Genomic DNA, 22,498 nt, shown 5'->3' on the forward strand with positions numbered 1-22,498 from the left:
GGAGGTCCTTGTTGCCTCATTCCCTAAAGACCAATCAGTTTAAAAAGTCACACTGTTCGGCCAATCACATTGTGCCTAATGGCTGCTACCCAAAGAGACTGTATAAATGTCCGCTGAACAAGCTGCATGGGGTTGCCTCTCCTTCTGGACGCAGGATGGCCCCAGCATGCTGAGACATTAAAATTCCTCTTGCTTTTTGCAGCGATTCTCGTCTCTGCATGGTTCACTCACAGTGTCTCCAGTAAACGAAGGCTCTGCTCACGAGAGTCTTACAGTACTTTCACACATGTTATTTTTATCACTATTACCTACTCCTACTCCAGCTGCCGGCCTGCTTGCTTCTCTCTTTTTCCTTTCTTTTCTTTTTCATGTATTTATGTAGTCACATTCTATAGCCCAGACTGGCCTTGAATTCATATCAATCTGCCTCCTTCAACCTGAGTGTCAGGTCTACAAGCATGTGTCACCATGCCCAGTTTCGGTTAACTTTCTTCCCCAGTTAGTTCCAACTTTGGCTTCCTACATGTGTACAGTCTTATCAGATTTACTGCCTCCCTTAAGATCTCTTTCTATCCTCTCATGACCCCTTTTCAAGTTTCATGACCAACCCATGCAAAGATAATACACACATAAGTCATTTTAAATCTAGCTTCTGTATATGAAAGACATATTTTTCTGAGTCTGGTTCATTTCATATAATAATTTCTATTTACAAGCACGTTCCTACAAATGACCTGCCTTCATTCTTCTTTATGGCTGCACAATATCCCCCTGCGTATATGTACCAGATTCTTCTTCGTCCATTCTTCTTTTCTGATATATAGGCTGGTTCCATTTCCTGCTTATTGTGAGTAGTGCAGCAATTAAGGCAGATGTGCACCTTTCTCTGTGATATCTTTACAACTTCTTTCAGGACACAAGAGTAGTATAATCACAACTATAACCAGGCCATATGGTACGTTTTTTGTGGTTTGCTTGTCTGATTGGTTGGTTGGGTTTTTTGTGGTTTGTTAGTTTGTTTTTCAGTTCTTTGAGGAATCCCCACACCAACCTCCATAGTAGTTGCACGTTTCATTTGCATCAGAACTACAGATTCTTCTCCTCTCACATCTTCATCAGAGTTTGTTGTGTTTCTTTTCTTTCTTTCCTCCTCTTCTTCTCTCCCTCTTCCTACCCCTTCCTTTTTGGAGACAGGGTCTCAACTGGCCTGGAACTGACTGCTGAACTCACAAAGACCCTCCTCCCTCTGGCTTTTCTTCAATCATTCATTGGACTATTGAAGGTTTGTGTCTGTCCTTTTGAGTGTTGTCTGTTCATCTCATTAGCTTGTTTATTGATTAGATTGTAGGACTCTTGTGAGCAGAGCCTTAGTTTACCAGAGACCCCCTGAGTGAACCATGAGGAGATGAGAAATCTCTGCAAAAAAAACAAGAGGAATTTTAATGTTCCAGCATGCTGGGGCCATCCCACATCCCAAAAGGAGAGGCAACTGGCCTAGCTTGTTCAGTGGACATTTATACAGTCTCTAGGCACAATGTGATTGGCAGAACAGTGTGACTTTTTAAACTGATTGGTCTTTAGGAAGTGACGCAGCAAGGACCTCCCTTGTCTGTGTGTGGCCAACAGTCCATAGTCTATGTGCTCTGGGATATGCCCCCCTCCCTCAGGTCAGTCCCCACCTTCTGTGGTCTAAGGAATGTTAATTAGCCTTTGCCTTCTGGAGGGGAAGGGTGCTTAAGCATTCTATGACCTTTCTTGTCCAGGAGGGGAGGAGTCTGGTGGAATTTTCCTCTTCAGGATGACTTGGGGTTTGATGCTTTGTGTGTGTGTGTGTGTGTGTGTGTGTGTGTGTGTGTGTGTACATGTGTGTGATTGTATGTGTATGTGTTGTGTGTCTGTGTACATGCCACACACATTTTTTTCCCATCCTGTAGGCAGTCTCTTCATTCTAGTGATTGCTTCCTTTGTTATTCAGAAGGTTCCACTTGTCAATCTAGGACTGTGTCCAGTGCTGCTGGAGTCCTTTTCAGAAAGTCCTGCCTGTGTCTTGAGCACTTTTCCTACATTTGCCTTTAGCAGTTTCAGGTCAACATTTGATCCATGATGATTTTTGTGCTGGATGAGAGGTACAGGTCAAATTTCAGTTTTCAGCGCGTATGAATCCAGTTTTGTCAGGACTATGTATTCTCTCTTTAAAGAGGCTATCTTTTCTCCAATGTATTTTTTTTTTAACAGCTTTGTCAAAAATTAGGTTGCTGTTAACTGTGTGGGTTCATCTCTGGCTCCTCTATTCTATTTCACTAGTTTATATGTCTGTTTTGTCCTAATACCATGCTGTCTTTGTTACTGTGTCTGCGTAATATAATTTGAGATCTGATATTGCTCTGCCTGCCATTGTTCTTTATGCTAAGGATTGCTTTGTCTATACAGGGTCTTTTGTGCTCTCAAATACATTTTATGATTCCTTTTTTTAATTCTATGAAGAATATAATAGTTTCATTGAATAAATCCTCCTCTATAATGCTGTAATCTCATTAAATAGACCCTATGTGTCTCTACTGGTTATCTCAGCTCCTTCCCTCCCATGCATTCCTATGTTTCATCTCTTAACCATTTTGCCAAGTTCTTGGATATTGTGGGTCATGCTCATTCCAACAACCTTGTCACGAGGAACCAGATCCACCTTGCCTGCAGCCACATCATCACCAGCTGTCATGCAACAACATTTCCACTGTTGTCACAGAATAGGAACTTTGGAACATTTGTGTCCCTCCTCCCACCCCAATGGGAGAGGTTAATTAAGATTCCTTGGTACACTTGCTGGATTAACATTCCTTGGTCAGAGGAGGAAGGAAGAGGCTGATTAATATTCCTCAGACCACATGGAAGGGAACCCACCTGCAGTGGGGAAGGCCAGGAGCACATAGACACATTCTACAGGACAGACCAACCCTTGCCACTTAAGGACAAGGGAAGTCCTTGCCACCTCATTTCCCAAAGACAAATCAGTTTAAAAGTCACACTGTTCTGCCAATCATATTGTGCCTAGTCACTGTTTCTCTAGTCCACCCCTTAAACTGTATAAAAACTGACCGAATGGGCTGCCTGGGGTCGCCACTCCACCTTCAATGTAGGACAGCCCTAATGCATTGCGTCATTAAAATTCCTCTTGCTTTTTGCATGGATTTACGTCTCTGTATGGTTCACTCAGGGGGCCCCCTGTAAGCTAAGGCTCCCCAGGAGTCTTATAGTCACAAGTGGAGTCATAAAAGCCCATGCCATCATGCCTCCCCCCCCATCTCTATCTTATCCCTCACCTCTCTCTCTCCCTCCCTCCTTCCCTCCCCCCCCCTTTCTCCTGCTCAGAGGTATATGTCCCTTGCCTACCCCCAATAAATCTCTTACATGATATCTATTGCATAATGTGACTTTGAGTCATTCCTTGGGCCCAACCACCCAAGGTTCTCTTCCACTGCAAAACCCTAATGCTTGTAAATATCCCTAGTTCTTTCTTCTGCTTGACAAACCTGTTGGTGATGTTTCCATTGTATTTTTTATTTGACTTGTTGAGCTTTTTATTTCCAGCATTTCTACTTTACCCCCAAATCTCCATTTTTCTCATTGTCTTTTTCTTTCTCACTGCTGACATTTTCATCCACATCTCTAATTTTCCTATTTATTTTGCTAACTTTTTCTTCTGTTGCTAATTCTTCTCTCTGGGTACTGAATGAATTTATGTATGTGAGTATATTGTCAGTCTCATCAGGCGCACCAGAAGAGGGCATCGAATTACATATGGTTGTGACCCACCATGTGGTTGCTGGGAATTGAACTCAGGACCTCTGGAAGAGCAGTAGTGCTCTTAAACACTAAGCCATCTCTCCAGCCCAGAAGTGCAAGCTGAAATAAACCCTTTCCTCCCCAAGTTGCTTTAGGTCAAGGTGTTTATCACAGTAATGGAAACTCTAAAATAAGCCTGTTTTGAGTTATAGCGAAAACTTATGAAATCTTCCTTTGGCCATTCATCCCAGTCAGTATCTCTGAGTGGTAACTGAGGAGTCACGCTGCTTTGTGGCCCCACCTCCCATTTTTTGTGTTTCAATGTTATACACACTGTATATTTGTTGATGTAGCTTTGGATCTTCTTGCTGTTGTTTGGTTTTTTGTTTTGTTTTGTTTTGTTCTGTTTTTTGAGAAGCCCTTTAAAAACACAGTACTACTTGGCTAGAAGAAAACAAACTGCTTTTAGAAGCAACTTCTGTACCATCACACCAGGAAACTGTGAAGCTCTGAGGACAAGTTGATTTGCTACTATGTGTAGCGCTTCCAGTTTTCTTCTTATTATCTTTTCCCTTATAGATTTCTCAAGTGTTTCCTCTATTTCTCTTTGGAATAATCTCTAATTTTTCTTTTTTCTGACTCTCTTCCTCAGATAGAAGCAGCTTGTAGTCTGCCATTATATACACAATAGTCTCATAGTTTCCTTGCTTCTCACAAATACATAATGTTCTAGAATCCTTTCTCTCTTAAAAACATTTTTTTTTTTTACATATCTGGCTGTTTTGCCTATATCTGTTTCTGTGCACTCTATGCATGCCTGGTGCCAAAGGGGTCAAAAGAAAATGCTGGATCCTCTGGAATTAGTGTTATAAAGTTATAAATGGTTATGAGTTACCATGTGGGTGCTAGGATCCAAACCTAGCAGTCAGTGCTCTCAACTGTGGAGCCATCTCTCTAGCTTCCTTTTTCCTTTTTTCTTTTTCCTTTTGCAAAGTCTCACTATATAGGTTAGTGTGGTAGTTTGAATGAGAAATGTCCCCCCATGGTTTTGGACATTTGAATGCTTGCTCCTCAGTTGGTGATACTCTTTGGGGAGGCTTAGGAAGTATGGACTCCTTGGAGGAAGTATGTCAGTAGGGCTGGGCTGTTGGAGTTTAGTTCATCTCTCAGCTTCAGTTTACAGTTCCAAATATGAGCCCCTTGCTCTTGCTGCCATGTCCTTCACTCTGCCATCCTGGACTTGAACCTTCGGGAACCACAGTCCCAAACCAATCCTATGTTGCCTTGATCACAGTGTTTTTCACAGCAACAGAAAAGTCACTGATATACCCAGGCTGGACACGCAGTCATGCTTCTTTTGCCTCAGCCTTCTAGTGTTCGGATTACAGAAGGGCATCATCACACCCAGAGTCTCTCTCCCTCTCCCTCACCCTTACCCTCCCCCTCCCCTCCCCCTCTCCCTCTCCCTCCCCCTCCCCCTCCCCCTCTCCCCCCCTCCCCCTCCCTCTCCCCCTCTTCTCTTCTCTCTCTCTCTCTTTCTCCCTCCCTCCCTCCAAATCTGAGATTTCTTTTTTTCTTTTTTTTTTTTTTGGTTTTTCGAGACAGGGTTTCTCTGAGTAGCCCTGGCTGTCCTAGAACTCACTCTGTAGACCAGGCTAGCCTCGAACTCTCGAACTCAGAAATCCGCCTGCCTCTGCCTCCCAAGTGCTGGGATTAAAGGCGTGCGCCACCACCGCCCGGCCAAATCTGAGATTTCTATATGAGAGACTGAGACTTTCAAGAGGTTCTCATCAAAGTTGTAAAATACTGTGTTTTCAACTTCTTCACTTGCTAACCTACAGCTCCTAAAAACCCTGGAATCCATACAGTGACTAGCACCTATTGAACATTAATAAGATGAATAGTGGCTAGTCCCTAGACAGCTTCAGAATGGGCTCTAGGCACTGGAAGTATTGAGGCAAAATTAGACTTTCAGCCCTGCCACCAAAATGTTGAGTTAGGAAACAGACTAAAGTTTAAAAGTTGATCAACATTGACTAACATTTAATCAATTATGCTTATTACTACCATTTTAACTGAAAGGGAATGAAATCTAGGTATTCCTGGTTGTGAAATATGTGGAATTTCCTGGAGAGTGGCATGCTTGGAGAGAGAAGGGGAAGCTCATCACCCATCCACATGTCCACATACTTGGTAGTGTATAGTTATCTCATTTGGCTAATAGTCTGTATAGATTTTATTGTGACAGTCTCAGTAATAAATATGTAAATGTAAGCAGTTGCTATGGAGTCTGATAAGCTGCAGGAACATACTAATCAGATCCAAGTAAGGCTTCCTGGTATGAATTTTTTTTTGTATCAAAGATAGCTAGCTCAACAGAGGCTAACAATCCATAAAAGTCCTCAACTTTAATCTCCTCAATTTGGTAAAAGTTTTATTTAAACAAAGGCCATGCTGCATTCCCAAAGCTTGATGGCCAGGAACAACAGACTCTTTCCTGTCCTTCGACCCTTTGTTTGTTTGGTTTGGTTTTGCTTTCTTGAGGACATTGTTTCTCTGTGTAGCCCTGGCTTTATTGGAGCTTACTCTGTAGACCAGGCTGGCCTCAAACTCATATAGCTGTGAGACAAGTAAAGAGGGAGGAAAGGTCATGTTGGCTAGTGAGTAGAAGCTTGAATACCGAACCCATACTGTGTTCAAAGTCTGTTCCAGTGCTTCCCATTTCATTTGCCTTTTTATTTGCTTTTGTTGACATAGACTTTGGTTTGCAGAGCAGTGTTTTGTTTTGTCCCAAGTGTGTAGTCCAGGCTTCCCTTAAATTCCTCATCCTTTTGCCACAACTTTCCAAGTGTTGGGATTACCACCTGGAGCCACTAGGCCAGGCTTGCAAAGCCATGCCCCAGGGAGCCCAGATGTTGATCAAGTTTCACTGATAAAAGAATTTAAAGCATGGTGTGGTACTGTACACCTTTGATCCCAGCATTCCTGAGGATGAGTTTGAGTCAAGGCCAGCCTGGTCTACAGAACAAGTTCCAGAATAGCCAAGACTACACAGAGAAACCCTCTCTCAGGGGAAAAAAAAAAAATGGAAGCAGACTGACTCAATTGAGAAACTCAAGGACATTTTACCCTGAGGAATAGGGCAGCCCTTAACTGCTGCCTAGGGAAGGAAGCAAGGATAGTGCGTTGTCCAGGGTTGGGAATGAACAGGCTCAGCAGTGTCTGTGAGCAACAGCCATGAGGGATGAGTCTGGCAGTTTTTAGTATAGCACATTAAGAAGATAGGTATTTCTCTCATTTCTTTCTCAGACCTTTAGTGTGTCACTTCTCTACACACCTTTTAGCCTAGGTTCATTTTTCTCAGGTTGAACTACAGGATATCCTCTTCAACACAGTGGGTATTTTGCTGTTTACAACAAAGGAGTTTACTAACTCTTACCAGCTTGTGGTTCTTGCTGCTTATGTTAAAAGCTGTTATCAGCCTTTCTATTTGCCCCAGAGGATGCTATCAGCAAAAGCAGGCTATGTCAGGTCCCCACAAACTGATCTTGACCTGCCTGGGAAGCAGAGGTCCTTTGTTCCTGTTCTGCCTTGCTGTTGTTCCTCTTGGTTTTAGAATCATGGAAAAGATGAATGGAAATTACAGATGGAAGTTACTGAGATTTTTTTCATGTACTTTATCCTCGCTTATGCCCGGCCTCTGCTAATAACGGTACATTCTGAAGGCTCCTTTTTTTTATTGGATATTTTATTTATTTACATTTCAGATGTCATCCTCTTTCCCCATTTCCCCTTCCTAGAACCCCCTATCCCATCCCCCTCCTCCTTTTTGCTTTTATACCATTTTAATTACATGCATGGATTAAGGTCAGTTCTAGGTTGAGGGCCTAGCAATACAATAGATGCAAATAGTTAAGGAACAAGCAAGACAATAAACACAAATAGTCAAACAACAAACAAGGCATTAAACCCAGTTGTGTGAACACTCCCATGATCACTGTTTCTAAAGGCTTATCAGGATGACCAAAATATCTGAGCCTACTTCCCTATCCTAGCCCAAAGTCATTTTCATGTCTAAAGCCTACTTAATTGTTCTGGCCTAAATTTTAGATTTACTGAAATTACTTCTTTGTTCTAGACTAATATTTAGATTGCTACCTGAAATTACTTCTTTGTTCTAGCCTAATGTCAGATTCCTGACTGAAGCCTACTTCCTTGTCCTTGGCCCTTGCCAAGCAGCCCCAAAGGCTCTCCGTCTCCCCCCCCCCACCTTTTTATTTCATTAACACGACTGAGCCCGTCTTAGGTCATTCTGCCAAGAATGCCTTCCTTACTCATCATGGAATATGCATTATCCAAAACAATGCACTTATGTCTTAGGTTGGTAAGGTTCTGTGCAGAATCTTACCTGTCCTTGGCTTGCCAGCCTGTTAATTTAATAACTCTGTCTGGGAATCCATTTTCAGGTTGAAGCCATGTACTTTGGCTGTCAACATGTTGATGTTGTTAAAGACAAGCTTTAACACGATGGGCAGGAATAAAAATATTCTCAGGACAAAAAGGGCTAGCATGATCAAGCTATATATGCCATTCTTGAAGCTTGACCAAAATAAAAATACTGACCTCAGGCCATGAGTAATTTTATCTGCAGTATCTACAGCATCAATGCCCAGCAGAGCAGCATTCTTGAAATTCATAAGCCCACTATATCTCATTAAAACATCCCAAGAGGTGTTAGAATTATGCCAAATACACAGCAAATGTCTTTAAACTTCTTCCTAATTATAATGACTACCTATGTAAATTCTAGAACTAACATGAATCCACTGGTATTTGGCATGACAGTAGAAGATGACTCCTTACCCTTAAATTCTGAACCTCCTTCCAATAGTTTGAATAGAACAAAGAGCATCAATTCATTCTTCCAGATGCCTATCTAAATTCTCTTGTATATTCAACACATTAGTAATATTTTTTGTTAAATGATTAACAAAAGTAGCTGTCTTAACTACTTGTGTCACAGCAATTGCAGAAGCAGTGGTGCTAGCAATTAATGTAATTAAAGCTGTTATACCAGCAATAATAAAGCCTACTACCCTCTTGCTTCTGCTTAAAGCCTGACTCATTTCTTCCAGTAATTGCCAGCTATTTTTAGAATACCAAGGTTCTATGATACTCAGGGTGCTAAAACCAAAGCTGGTTGATAGACCTCTGTAACTGACATACCAGATTTCAAAACACAAAAACAATTAGAAGGTGTACAATCAATGCAACTTACATTAAATATTGTAGAAGAAACAAAAGCATTTTTAACTTGACAATTAAAAGAGCCTTAACACATGTACTAACACCCGTTTGAAATCCAGATCCTGCCCCAACTTTATCTCTTGCTAACATGACATCATAGAGAACTGCAGCTAATTTCCATATATGTCTCTGAAAATGTCCAGAACCAGATTTCCAAAGACTGTTATTTCCAATATTGGATTGATTTCTAGACCAGTCCATGATTGAGTCTGAATAACTGGTCACATTTAAGAACAGTATAAGAGTCATTATAACTTCTCTTTTTGATTCTCTGTTCCAGAAGGTCTAAAAACTTGAGACAAGGCAGCTTGTCCCATCAGGGGTATAGGTAAGCAATAGTGGGTCGGGAACATATGCCCAATACAGCTTCCTAGTCACCATTGTCAGGGAACTCAGCAAGCTCACAGATCAGCATCATTCTTTGTACTGGCATCAGCATGTCTCACCTATCTCTCTGGCAGCCACCATGCTCTGAAGGGTCCTTTTTATCCCATTTTGTCTCCATAAACCATTTGCTGCCCATTCTAAGTATAAAGTACTTTGCTTCTGAAGCTGATCTGCATGTCTAGGTTACTCTGAGGTGAGAAGTAGCAGTCTCCAGTTTAGCACCTCATAGTAAAACAGCAGGAGGCTACATAAAGTAGCCTTTGTTCTATCTTGGCAGAGGGTGTGATTTCATGGTAAAAAGTTCATTAGGAGTTTGCACATAAATTCAGGTCAGAAATTAAATAAAAGGTTTATAACAGAGAATGTTTATATGCATAGCCACTAGGAGTAATTACCTGGCTAGACATTCATAATTTGTTACTAGCTTACAGGTTCATGGAGAGTTAAAAACCATAACTATGTTGTCCTTGAAGTTTTGTATAGATAAGCCCAGTGAATATTTTATTTCCTGTCCTTGTACCTATGATGTATATCCTTAGCTCTTTCTTTATGACCTTCTGTTAATGGTTTTTATAGCTCCTTAGAATGTGCTCTAGGTTTTAGAAGTCTGCTATCTCATAAGCAGTTAATCAGTTCTGTTATAAAAGGGGCTCAAATGTCTTTGCCTGGGTCACCACTCTGAAGTGATATTGACCCTAGCATGCTAGTTGTTTCTGCAGAATAAACACTCTTTGTTCTTGCATTTTAGTCTGTGGTCTTCCTTCAGTGATATTCAAATCCTAACAATCCCACATCAATCCATGATGTATATATATATCCAGGAGTGATATAGCTGGTTCTTGAGGTAGATTGATTCCCATTCCTGAGGAACTATCATACTGATATCCATACTGGCCATACAAGTTTGTATTCCAATGACTAGATAACTGTTCTTCTTATACTACAACCTTACCAGTATGAACTGTCACTTCTTTTTATTGGTTTTAGCCTTTCTGATGGGGATAAGATGAAATCTCAATGTAGTTTTGATTTGTATTTCCCTGATGACTAAGGGTGTTGAACATTTCTTTAAGTGTTTCTTAGACATTTGAGTTTCTTTGATAATTCTGTTTAAATCTGTACCCCACTTTATAATTGTGTTGTTTGGTTCTTGCTACTAGGGTTTTTTTGAGGGTTTTTTGTTTGTTTGTTTGTTTTTTGGGTTTTTTGTTTTTGTTTTTTTGAGTTGTTTATATATTTTTGGATACTAGCCCTCTATTGTATGTATGGTTGGTAAAAATATCTTTTCTCATTCTGTAGCCTGCCATTTTATCTGAGTGGTAGTATCATTTGCATTAGAGAGGTTTTTCAGTTTCATAAGGTCCCATTTATTAATTGTTGATCTTAATGTTTTGTTTAGAAAGTCTTTTTCTGTGCCAAAGAATGCAAGGCTATTCTCCACTCTCTCTTCTAGTAAAGTGTATCTAACCTTATGTTGAGGACTTTGATCCACTGAGTTTTCTGCAGGGTGATAGGTATAGATCGCTGCATTCTTCTACATGGAGCCATCCAGTGGTACCAGCATCATTTGTTGAGGATGCTATCTTTTTTGAAGTTTGTAATTCTGGTTTTCTAATTTAAAAAAATGTAGATGTATGAACTTTTATGGTCTGTTTTTGTGCCAATTCTATTGTCTGTTTTTATTACTAGAGCTCTGTAGTATTACTTGCAATCAGGTATAGTGATATTTACCACAGTTCTTTTACTAATCAGGATTGCTTTATTGATCTTTTTTGTGTGTATGTTTCCATATGAGGCTAAAAATTATCCTTTCAAATTTTGTGAAAGTGTGTTGAAATTTTAACGGAGATTGCATTGAATTTGTAGATTGCTTTTTGTAGGATGCCAATTTTTACTATATTAATTCTATCAATCCATGCTCAGGAGGGTCTGCCTTTTTTTGGTTTTTGATGTAACTGCTCACAGATAGAGTTAGGAGGTGAGTCAGGTGGATTCTGGGAATGTATGATGATTTTCATGGCAACAGATGCTCAGTCCCTGTTGCCTATGGGTGATGTCACCAATATCACTGCTTTTGGAGGAGATCTGTAACCATAAAGCCAGTTCTTGATTGTAAAGCCAGTTCCTGATGTCCACAATTTATGTATACTGTCATCTGCAAATAAAGATACTTTGACTTCTTCCTTTCCAACTTGTATCCTTCTGATCTCCTTCAGTTTTCTTATTGATGTGTTAAACAGGTATGGAGAAAGTGGAATCCTTGCTTTGAGTGATGGTTTGAATATGCTTGGCCCATGGGAAGTGGCACTATCACGAAGTATGGCTTTGTTGGAGTGGGTGTGGCCTTGATGGAGCAAATGCATCACTGTGGGGGTGGGTTTTGAGGTCCTATGTTTAAGCTCCACCCAGTGGGAAAGAGAGCTTCCTCCTAGCTGCCTGAAGATGCCAGTCTTCTCCTGGAAGCCTTCAGATCAAGATTTAGAACTCTCAGCTTCTAAAGTATGATGTCTAACCTGCATGCTACCATGCATCCTGCCATGATGATAATTGACTGAGTCTCTAAACCTGTAGGCCAGTCCCAATTAAATGTTTTCATTTATAAGAATTGCCTTGGTTGGGGCTAGAAAGATGGCTAGGAGTTAAGAGCACTTAGTGCTCTTCCAGAGGTCCTGAGTTCAATTCTCAGCAACCACATGGTGGCTTACAACCATCTGTAATGGGATCTGATGCCCTCTTCTGGTGTGTCTGAAGACAGCTACAGTGTACTCATATACATGAAATAAATCTTTAAAAAAAAAAGAGTTGCCTTGGTCATGGTATCTCTTTACAGCAATGAAAACCCAAACTAAGACACCTCATTTCCAATTTTAGTGGAATTAGCTTGAGTTTCTCTCCATTTAAATTGATGTGGATAGTGGGCTTAATGTAAACTGTCTTTTTTTATGTTGAGGTATCCTTTGTAACTCCAATTTCTCCTGAATTTTTATCATGAAGTGTGCCCTTCCCTGGCCTTGAGCAGGCCGGAGAGACCTTGTTTAGCACAACAGACCAAATAATAGGACCTAGGTGGAACTAGCCACCTTGGCTGCACGTCAATAGACACCTAGGTGGAGTCACCCGCTTTGGCTGCATGCTCGCCCTGCTACAGGAACTTGAAAGAACTGCCTCTGGGCTTGCCTTGAGACATCTCCGGTGGTGATGACCAAGAACCGATTATCCCACCCAACTCCCCCAGCTGAAACAAAAAAGGGTTTGGGTAGGGTCTTTCCCTTTAAATTGAAAGCTGAATTAAACATTAAACCATCCAGCCTTGATCAGAGAACTTTGTGTTGGCTTCATCTTTTCTCGATCTCCGCCCTCCTTTCGTTCCCAGCCCTCTTTTCAGGTGAACCCGTTCTACTTGTGGCAGCTGGCCGGCTACAATGAAGGGGTGTTGGATTTTGTAAAAGTCCTTTTCGATACCAAATTAGATGATGATGTGGTTTTTGTGTTTGTCAATTTGTTTACATGTGTATAACATTTATTGACATATGTTGAACCACCCCTGTAACTCTAGGATGAAGCCTACTCAGTCATGGTGGGCGATCTTTTAATGTGGTATATTTTGTTGGTTGATTGGTTGATTGGTTTGGTTTTGGGTTTTTGAGATCTCTCTCTCTCTCTCTCTCTCTCTCTGGATTTCAAGTATCTTATTGGAAATATTTACATTCATGTCCATAAAGGAAATAAATTGATCTGTAATTCTCTTTCATTGTAGGGACTGTATGTGGTTTGGGTATCAGGGTAACTGTAGCTTCATAAAATTAATGAAAACAGACATTCATTCTGTTTCTATTTTGTTTAATAATTTGAGGAATACTGATATTAACTCATTCATGAAAATCTGATAGAATTCTGCACTAAACTCATCTGATCCTGCCCATTTTTTTGGATTGGGAGACTTTTAATGACTATTTCTATTTCACTGGGAGGCTGTATGTTTGTTTAGATGATCTATCTAATCTTGATTTAACTCTAGTAATCAGTGTGTATTGAGAAAGTTATCTATTTCTTTTAGATTTTCAAATTTGGTATAAAAGTTTGAACATATGTCCATGTGATTCTCTAGATTTCATTCATGTTTGTTGTTATTTTCCATGTTCATTTCTAATTTTGTTAATTTGGATATTCTTTCTCTACCTTTTTAAAAATTTGGATAATGAGTTATCAGTCTTAGGAATTTTCTCAAAGAACCAACCCTTTGTTTCATTGATTCTTTGAATTTGTTTGTTTGTTTCTATTTTTATTGATTTCAGCCCTGAGTCTGATTATTCCTTGCCACCTACTCCTTTTTGGCTGTCATTTATTTATTTTGTTCTAGTTCTTTCAGGTGTACTAAGTTACTAGTATGAGGTCTCTCCAAGTTTGAATGTAGGCACTTAGTGCTATGAACATGTCTGTTAGAACAGCCTTCATTGTGTCTAATAAGTTTAGGTATGCAGTGTTTTCATTTTTGTTCAATTCTAGGAAGTCTTAATTATTTTCTTAATTGTGATCTTGACCCTGTAGACTTAGATTTTTCAAAACCTACTTTAATAAGGGTTCTTAAATGCTTCAACCTCCCTTCTAGCTCACTGACCAAAGGTAGGGGAGAAAGATGGTTAATAAGATAAGGGAAATGTGGACTTGTTTAGAAGTAATTCTTTAGGGCAATTCCAATCTTCATTTTCAGGATATCAGCATTATAAGTGCAAAACATCAAACACAAATGAGTAGTGGCACTTTCAGTTCAAGAGGGAAACACCAAACATGCATCAATAACATCAGGTCAATCCAGTAGAAACTGAGAGGCCCTTCCAAACTGGCATGAATCCTCAGAAGGGATAGAAGCAGCAGGAATACCATGAGAAGTTTTCTGGTGCATTTCTCTCTATGAAGTCACAAGTGAAGATCATGAAGATCAGCAAAGCATTTTGAGGTGAAATAATGCAAGAACTTCATCAGTGAAGACCAGCAAATATTGCAAGGCAAACCAATGCAAGAAAATTGTTCACTGTCTATTAGGTTCTACTGAAGACCTGCACAGAGGAGAGACCTTCACTCAAGTCTCAGAAAGTCACGACCACCCAGTAATCTGCTCGAGACACCGTGTACCTGAGCAGTAGCGAGGTTTATTAGGGCGTGACAGCTAGCTGCCGGTCAATTCGTATGCCCACGCAGGAGCTGAATTGACCCCGACAGCCAGTTTGAGAGGGGTTTTTGAGGGGAAAAACCACAAACCAAGGAATGAGGAAGGGGTGAGGGGTTGTTAGGGTGGCATAACATAAAAATAGTGGAACATTCCAAAGGAACCCAACCTACATGAGTCAGGGTCATGTGAAAACTCTCTGTTATCTTTCTCAAGAATGTGGTCCTGCCCTGTCACTGTGGCCTTGCCCTGTCACTGCGGTTCTCAGCTTGGTTCCCAGCTTGGTTCCCAGCTTGGTTCCACCTAGTTCACTTGCATTCTTTCCTTTCTCTTTACAGATAGGCCAGTTCCAGTAATGGTGACTGGTCTTTCCACATTCCTAACTTGCTTCATGGCTCAGTTTCTCAGAAAATTTTCCATGTCCTTATAAAGAAAGCCTAAAGAATATTTTATATGTCTAAAAAGGATTCTACATACCCAGTATCTATAAATTTTCACTCTACACTACTTATACTCTTTCCAAACATCATATATTCTCTCAAGTGTCTGACTCAGCTAAACACCCTCTCACTGTCTGCTTCAGCAAAATATCCTCTCATAAGACAGTTTCCAGAAGAGCATCATGTGACACAACTAAGTCTTTAAAGAAACCAGACATTTCTACTTCATATCCCCCTTTCTGTTTAAAAAATTGTCTTTTTCTCAAACATTAACAATCTACACACAATGGAAATAATTATAAGAATCATAAAACTAGAACTTTACATCACATTTTAAATAAATGGCTTATAAACAATATAGTCAAAACAACCTTAAATTTCTACCAGTATACATTAATCAACTTTATTTTGTTTCCTCCCTGATCATAACCAATAATAACCTACCACCCTAGATGATAATGACAATAACACATCAAACGACCAAAACCATCCACCCCAACTTAAGGGACCAGGATGATGGTCTTATTATAATTGCTTCCTGCTGAATTTCAGTGAAGAATTTCTGTTTGGGGCCCAAGGCGGGGAAATAGTCTGAAAAAAGATAGCTGTAGCATTTGTTTCTGTGTTGTCTGTCCAGTCCATGTGTTCTCCAGTCTCTGTGTGATCTATCACTTGGGCTAGCCCTTTTGAAGTTGATTTACATGCATATTTTGGAAAAATCAGTAACTGAAACAGTCTGTGAGAGTGAATTACCTGGGCTATTTGCTCTGTGAACACATTCATGTCTCAGCCTATAAGAGGTTTTCCCTGGTCAGGTCTGATCTTTATAAGTTTTGTTGGTAACCATATTTTTTCATTCACTGTATATATGTAAGCATAACCATGTCCCCATCTTAAAATTTTCATGCTTCCGATCTAATGTTAATACATTCTTACAGTATATGGTTGGTTGGTCTAGTTCCTCAGATTTTTGATAACCTAGTGTCTCTCAGGTGCTGTTGTTCCTTTTTTTTTTTTTTAACCAACATTAAGAAAATTTAGGGGCCAGGTGGTGGTGGCGCACACCTTTAATCCCAGCACTTGGGGAGGCAGAGGCAGGAGGATTTCTGAGTTTGAGGACAGCCAGGGCTATACAGAGAAACCCTGTCTCGAAAAACAAAACAAAAAACAAAAACAAAAAAAATTTAGAGTTAACAAAGCATTATTTAGTCTGTCCCTGGGCTTTTTAACTCATCTTTTTTGTTTAATAAGCAGCTCTTTAAGGAATGATTGGCTCTTTCTATAATTACTTGTCCTGTGGGACTGTGTTGCTTACCAGTAACATTCTTTATATTGTAATATGCAAAGAATTGCTTCATTTTATTGGATACATATATGTGAACATTATCAGTTTTAATTTGTGCAGATATCCCCATAATTGCCATTATTTCCAATAAATGTGTAATTATGCAATTAGCCTTTTCACAACTTAAAGCAGTTGCCCACTGAACTCTGAATATGTGTCAGTGGTATGGTATATATATCTTTGTTTTCCAAATTGTGCAAAATGAAAAACATCTATCTGCCAGTACCCCTAGTGTAAGAATCCACGCGCGGTTTGGACAGACAACTCGAAGTCGATCCGGTTCCACAGGAGGGGATTTATTTAGGGAGGGGGGAGAGAGAGAGAGAAGCGGGAGAAATGGCAGAGAGAAGAGAAAGAGAGAGAGGTTGGGGCAGTCCCAACTATTTAAGAGGGTGATGCCGTGTAACTTCCCAGGTGTAGGTGAGCAAGGCAGGTGAATTCTGGGAGTGGTTGTCTCAGCAATTTAGGAGTCGCCGGCCCCTGAATACGACGTCACCGGGTTCAGACTTATACTAACCCCTAGGGTTACTACCAGCAGGTTAACATAGTTTGGTTGTATAGAGAACTTGTAGGACATTTTTTTAATTATGTCTTTGACTTGTTGCCAAGTGATAGAAATTTTTTTCTTTTTGACTTTTCCATTAATATGATGTTTCTCATGAAATTTTGAGGCTTCTGACACATTTCCTATTGTAGTAATTGGTCAATTTCATCATTTTCTTGAGCCAATGGACCTGGCAAACCTGTATGAGACTGTAAATTAGTAATATATAATGGCTAGTTTCTACTTCTGACGGCTTGTTGCGGTTATATAAATAACAGAGTTAATTCTGAGTTATCAGGTACAAGTTCAACAGTCTCTATATGCGTGACCCATTTTTTTATTCAGTAGTGAGTGATTCAATTTTCATAAGTTTGTAAGTTTTCTATTGTTCCTGTTGTTGATATCCAGCCTTAATTTGTGTTGGTCAGATGTTACTTCAAGTTCAGATGTTATTGTAAGGGTGTTATTTTAATTTCTTTTATCTTTTGAGACTAGATTTGTGTCCAAGAAAATAATCAGTTCTGGAGGAATGTTTGTGTGGTACTGCGAAGAAGATATATATTTTTTGTGTTTGGGTGAAAAGTTCTTTAAACATCTGTTACATCCACTTGCTGTATAATGCCAGTTAGCTTTAGCATTTCTCTGTTTGTTTGTTTTTTTTTTTTTTTTAATTGTGGATGACTTGTCTATTGGTAAGAATGGGACATTAAAATTTCCCACCATCAGTATGAGAGGGTTAGCATGTGATTTAAGCTGCAATAATATTTCTTTTATGACCTTGGGTGCCCTTGTGTTTGATAACGAGATGTTTAAAAATTGCAATGTCCTCCTGGTGGAGTTTTCCTTTGATGAACATGTAGTGTGTCCTTCATCATCTCTTCTGATTTGGCCAAGTGATAAAAATTTTTTCTTTAAATCTTTTCCATTAATATGGGAAAGTTTTGGGTTGAAATCTATTTTGTCAGATATTAAAATGGCTACACCAGCTTGCTTCTTAGATCCATTTTCTTGGAATATCTTTTTTCCCACCATTTTACTCTGAGTTGATGTCTATCCTTAATGTTAAGGTGCATTTCATGGATACAGCAGAAGGATAGATTCTGGTTTTGCACCCATTTTGTTAGTCTGTGTTTTTATTTTTTTGTTGGAGAATTGAGTTCGTTGATCTTGAGAGATGTCAATGAGCAGTGTTTGTTGATTCCTGTTATGGTGGTGGTGGTGGTGGTGGTGGTGGTGGTGGTGGTGGTGAGGGTGGTGGTGATGGTGGTTGTGGTGGTGGTGGTGGTGGTGGTCATGGTGGTTGTGGTGGGTGTGTTTCCCTATTTTGATTTCTTGGTCTGGGATTATCTATCTTTTGGGTCTTGAACTGTCTTATTTCTTTCCATTGTGTTTTGCTATATTTCATTAAGGGATTTATTAGTTTCCTCTTTAAGGATCTCTATCATATTTATAAAAGCTATTTTAAGGTCCTTTTCTTGTGTTTCTGCTATACTTAGGGCCTTCTATGGTAAAGTTTCTGGATTCTAGTGAATATTGTCCTGGCTTCTATTGATCATGTTTTAATTCTGGCAGCTAGACATCTGGGATTGGGAAGACTGTAACTCTAGGTGCTGATATCTGCTCTCCTCTTGTTGGTTGTGTGTTTTGTTCCTTAGTTTCTGTTTTCTCTCTGGTTCTTAAGAGTGGGCTGTGTGTGTTGCCTGGTAGGAAATACTTCTGAGTTATGGATAAATGTGGTCACTAGGGTTTCCAGATAAAATGTGTTTCTGGGTATTGTGACACTTAGGAATGGAGATATGTAGGGTGTGTGAACCATGCCACAAGGGGAACTCGCTAGGTAGACTATGTTCAAATCCCAGGTATCTTAAAACTTGAGACTAGCAGGAGCATGTAACCAGGAGACCCCCAACCAAGTGGTAGATATTTTTTAAAAGTTCAACAGAGATCAAAATATAGTGTAGACATATATAAAATTCTCAAAGAATTTTTTAAAACATATTTTTAAAAGTTCTATAGACATCTCTTTGTTGTTCCATTTGATGTCTAAACCAGCACTGCCTTTCCTAACCTTGAACGATAATTAGAAATTTCCTCTTACTAGTAGCAAAAACTGGAAATTTAGTTTTACCTTGGATACTGTGTCATAGAAGAAATCTTATCTCCACTGAGTTTTTGTTTGTTTGTTTTTGTTTGTTTGTTTTTTTGAGCCAGGTTTTCTCTGTGTAGTTTGGGCTATCCCGAATCTCACTCTTTAGACCATGCTGGCATTGAACTTTAAAGATATACGTTGTCTTATCATCATTGTGACTGATGTCATCAGCAAGTTCATTTTCTGGTGAGTCTTTCCTACGAGTTAGAATTAGATGTTAAGTTGATCATATGAATGCTCATGGAATCAGCTTGCTATAATTTTGATCTTTTCAAAAAGTTTTGTTCCTCAATATTCGTGGACAACAGTCTTCCTACAGGCCTACAGGCATGTTTTTCTGTTGCACCTTCCAGGCCAACATGGCAGGAGATTCCCAGAATTTAATTCCTAAGCCAAGGAAACTTTTGTTACTCTATTTTGGGCACTGTTTTCTTTTTGTTTTCTCTGAGCTGCTTTCACAAGTTTAACTGATAAAGGGAGACGACACAGAGTTTGAAGACTGGAGCCCTGTTAAGTTCGGTAATTATCTGAGGGACTTTAATCGGTCACTAAGTTCACCCTATGGAAAGTACTATTTGCAACACAAACCATGAGTTGACTTCTTTTAGCTTACACACATAAGAATCTCAGAGTTTTGGGGTTTTGGTGGGGGTATACTTTTTGGGTTTTTGAGGCAGAGCCTTACTATGTAGTCACACTGTTCTAGAACTAACTATGTAGACTGGGGACTAAAGGGATACACCACCATTCCTGGCTCTCAGTTTTTTTTAAAGATTTATTTATTTATTTTATTATGAGTACACTGTAGCTGTCTTCGGACACACCAGAAGAGGGCATCCAATCTCTTTATGGATTGTTGCTGGGATTTGAACTCAGGACCTCTGGAAGAGCAGTCCGTGGTCTTAATCACTGAGCCATCTCTCCAGCCCTCAGTTTTTTTTTGTTTTATTTTAAAGATTTATTTATTTATTTTAAGTATATGAGTACACTGTAGCTGTCTTCAGACACACCAGAAGAGGGCATCCAATCTCATTATGGGTGGTTGTGAGCCACCATGTGGTTGCTGGGATTTGAACTCAGGACCTCTGGAAGAGCAGTCAGTGCTCTTAACAACTGAGCCATCTCTCCAGCCCCAGCCCTCAGTTTTTTAAGTGAAAAAAAAATTTTTTTTAAATGAAGGTTTCCCCAGGTGCTTGTTTGCTTGTTCTTAAATTTGATATATATATGGCAGGGTTTCTCTGTGTAGTTCTGGCTGTCCTGGAACTCACTCTGTAGACCAGGCTGGCCTCGAACTCAGAAATCTGCCTGCCTCTGCCTCCCAAGTGCTGGGATTAAAGGCCACCATTGCCCAATGGAAAAATACCTTTTTAAAAAAAAATGTATCTCTTTTTTTCTTGGTGCTGGCAATTTTCACCCAGGGCCTCACATAGGCCAAGCAGGTACTCTAGCAGGGAACCACACCAGTAGGAGTAGAAGGAAGCCCTTAGCAGGTATTCTGCTGAAGAGCTAGGAGACTGGATTTGGAGGAGCAGAGGCAGAGGTGAAGATCTGCAGTGGGCTTATCTGTTTCCTTGGTCAGAGTGGCCTGTGGGTTCCCAGGGAATGCCTGCTGGTGTAGGAGGCTGGGAAAAAGCAAAGGAAGAGAAGTTAGGAGAGGTAGATCTGTTTGATTCAGCAGAGATAGGGGCTGTGGGGACAGTAGAGGGCTGCAACAGGTGAGACTGGAGAATTAGATTTGGAGGAGCAGGGGGAGAGGCAAAGATCTGCAATCAGCCAACCTGTTTCCCTGGCAGTAGTAGCCTATGACTCCATTATATAAAGCAGCAATTTGTTCTGAGCTGGTTACTCCATTTTGAGTGAAGCCCTAAAGCAAACTGACATACTTATCTGTGCATGTGTGTAACCCCCAGATGTGGTATTGAGTTCAGGGTAGAAGCCTAGAAAACTCACTTCAGAGACAGAAGCTTAAAAAATGAAAGCTTTATTTTCTGCACTGGCAGGAAAGTGGCCAATTTGGGATCTGAACCATGTCCTGGCAGAGAGATTATACAACATTTTTAAAGGATGGGAACACAAAGCAGGGGGAGTGGTAGGGGGAGCTGTTGCATTGACCAATCATATTTTGAGACAAGGGATTAAACAAGGAAGCTAACATTGGTGGTTGGGCCTTATCTGGGCCATCTGCTTTCAGGGTTCTTGAATCAACTTTACAGTCTGGTCCCCTCCTAAGCTCTGACCTGGAATGTAGAATGATAAGGGAACAGAGAAGGGGCAAGCTGCACATAGTCAATTAAGTCAAGACAAGCAACACACTTGTGACTTGTGTGCCTTCGTTTAGACAACAGGGATAGCAGCAACTTCCCTCTTTACATCCTTTACTGGCTAACAGACAAATATGGAACACCTGAAGAAGCAGAAGAGGCGTTGGATTCTGTGGCCTGGGAACATGAACTCAATATTGATCCTGCCAGCAAGAAACTGTTTCCTAATAGTTGGGCATGCAGAAAGTTTTAAAAAGAACAACCCCAAGCTCTGTGTGTGTGTGTGTGTGTGTGTGTGTGTGTGTGTGTGTGACATTTTTAAGGCATAGACTGTTGGAACACAGTCCAAAAATGGAGCCATGCAAGAATTCTGAGTGCTTGTGAGAAAATTCCAAAGCGAAGACAAGAGTTTTGTGAACTCTGCTCCTCCTAAACATGGGTTTGTTCTTAGAATGCATTTCATGCCCCTCCCAGTGTAGCAAAGAGGAGAGGGTCTGCTTCTGATTACTCACGGTTGACTGTGTTGTTACTCAGAATGTTCAGATGAGCCTGATCTCATAAGTGTGAACTTTGCTCATAAGACCTTGCATAACCCTCAGAATATAAATTGTCTGATGCTCTGAATAAAGTTGACTACTGCATGAGGCTTTAGTCCTCCTCATTTTTAGGCTCCATTCTCCCAGGTCCCGCTGCTTCTAGAGCAGTAACAACAGACTAATAACTAAAAATTAAAAATACCATCTATAAACTTATCTAATTAAATTTAGAGCAGATGTGTTTTGCCGAAAACATACCAAAGAAAGTAGGCCCATGAGCTTGGGAAGTACACCAGGCTATCCTCCCAACTCTACCTCTCTAGGGTTGAGATTAAAGGCTTGAGCCACCAGCCTCAGCCTGGAGAGAAATATCCCAGAGATGCCAGGTTTTGTTTAAGTCCTTTGTCTAATAGGTTTTCTCCTCCAATGAGATAAGACAATCCAAGCTGAATTAAAAGTAAAAATAGAGAGGTTTATTGAGGCAGCTCTTGGGCAATTCACTGGTCCCAAGGAAAGGGGCCAGGGAGTGAAAAGGGGGTTAATTGGAGAGAGAGAGAGAGAGAGAGAGAGAGAGAGAGAGAG

The sequence above is a fragment of the Grammomys surdaster genome, unplaced genomic scaffold (genome assembly GCF_004785775.1).
Source record: "Grammomys surdaster isolate TR1022 unplaced genomic scaffold, NIH_TR_1.0 186, whole genome shotgun sequence".
NCBI classification, from domain to species: Eukaryota; Metazoa; Chordata; class Mammalia; order Rodentia; family Muridae; genus Grammomys; species Grammomys surdaster.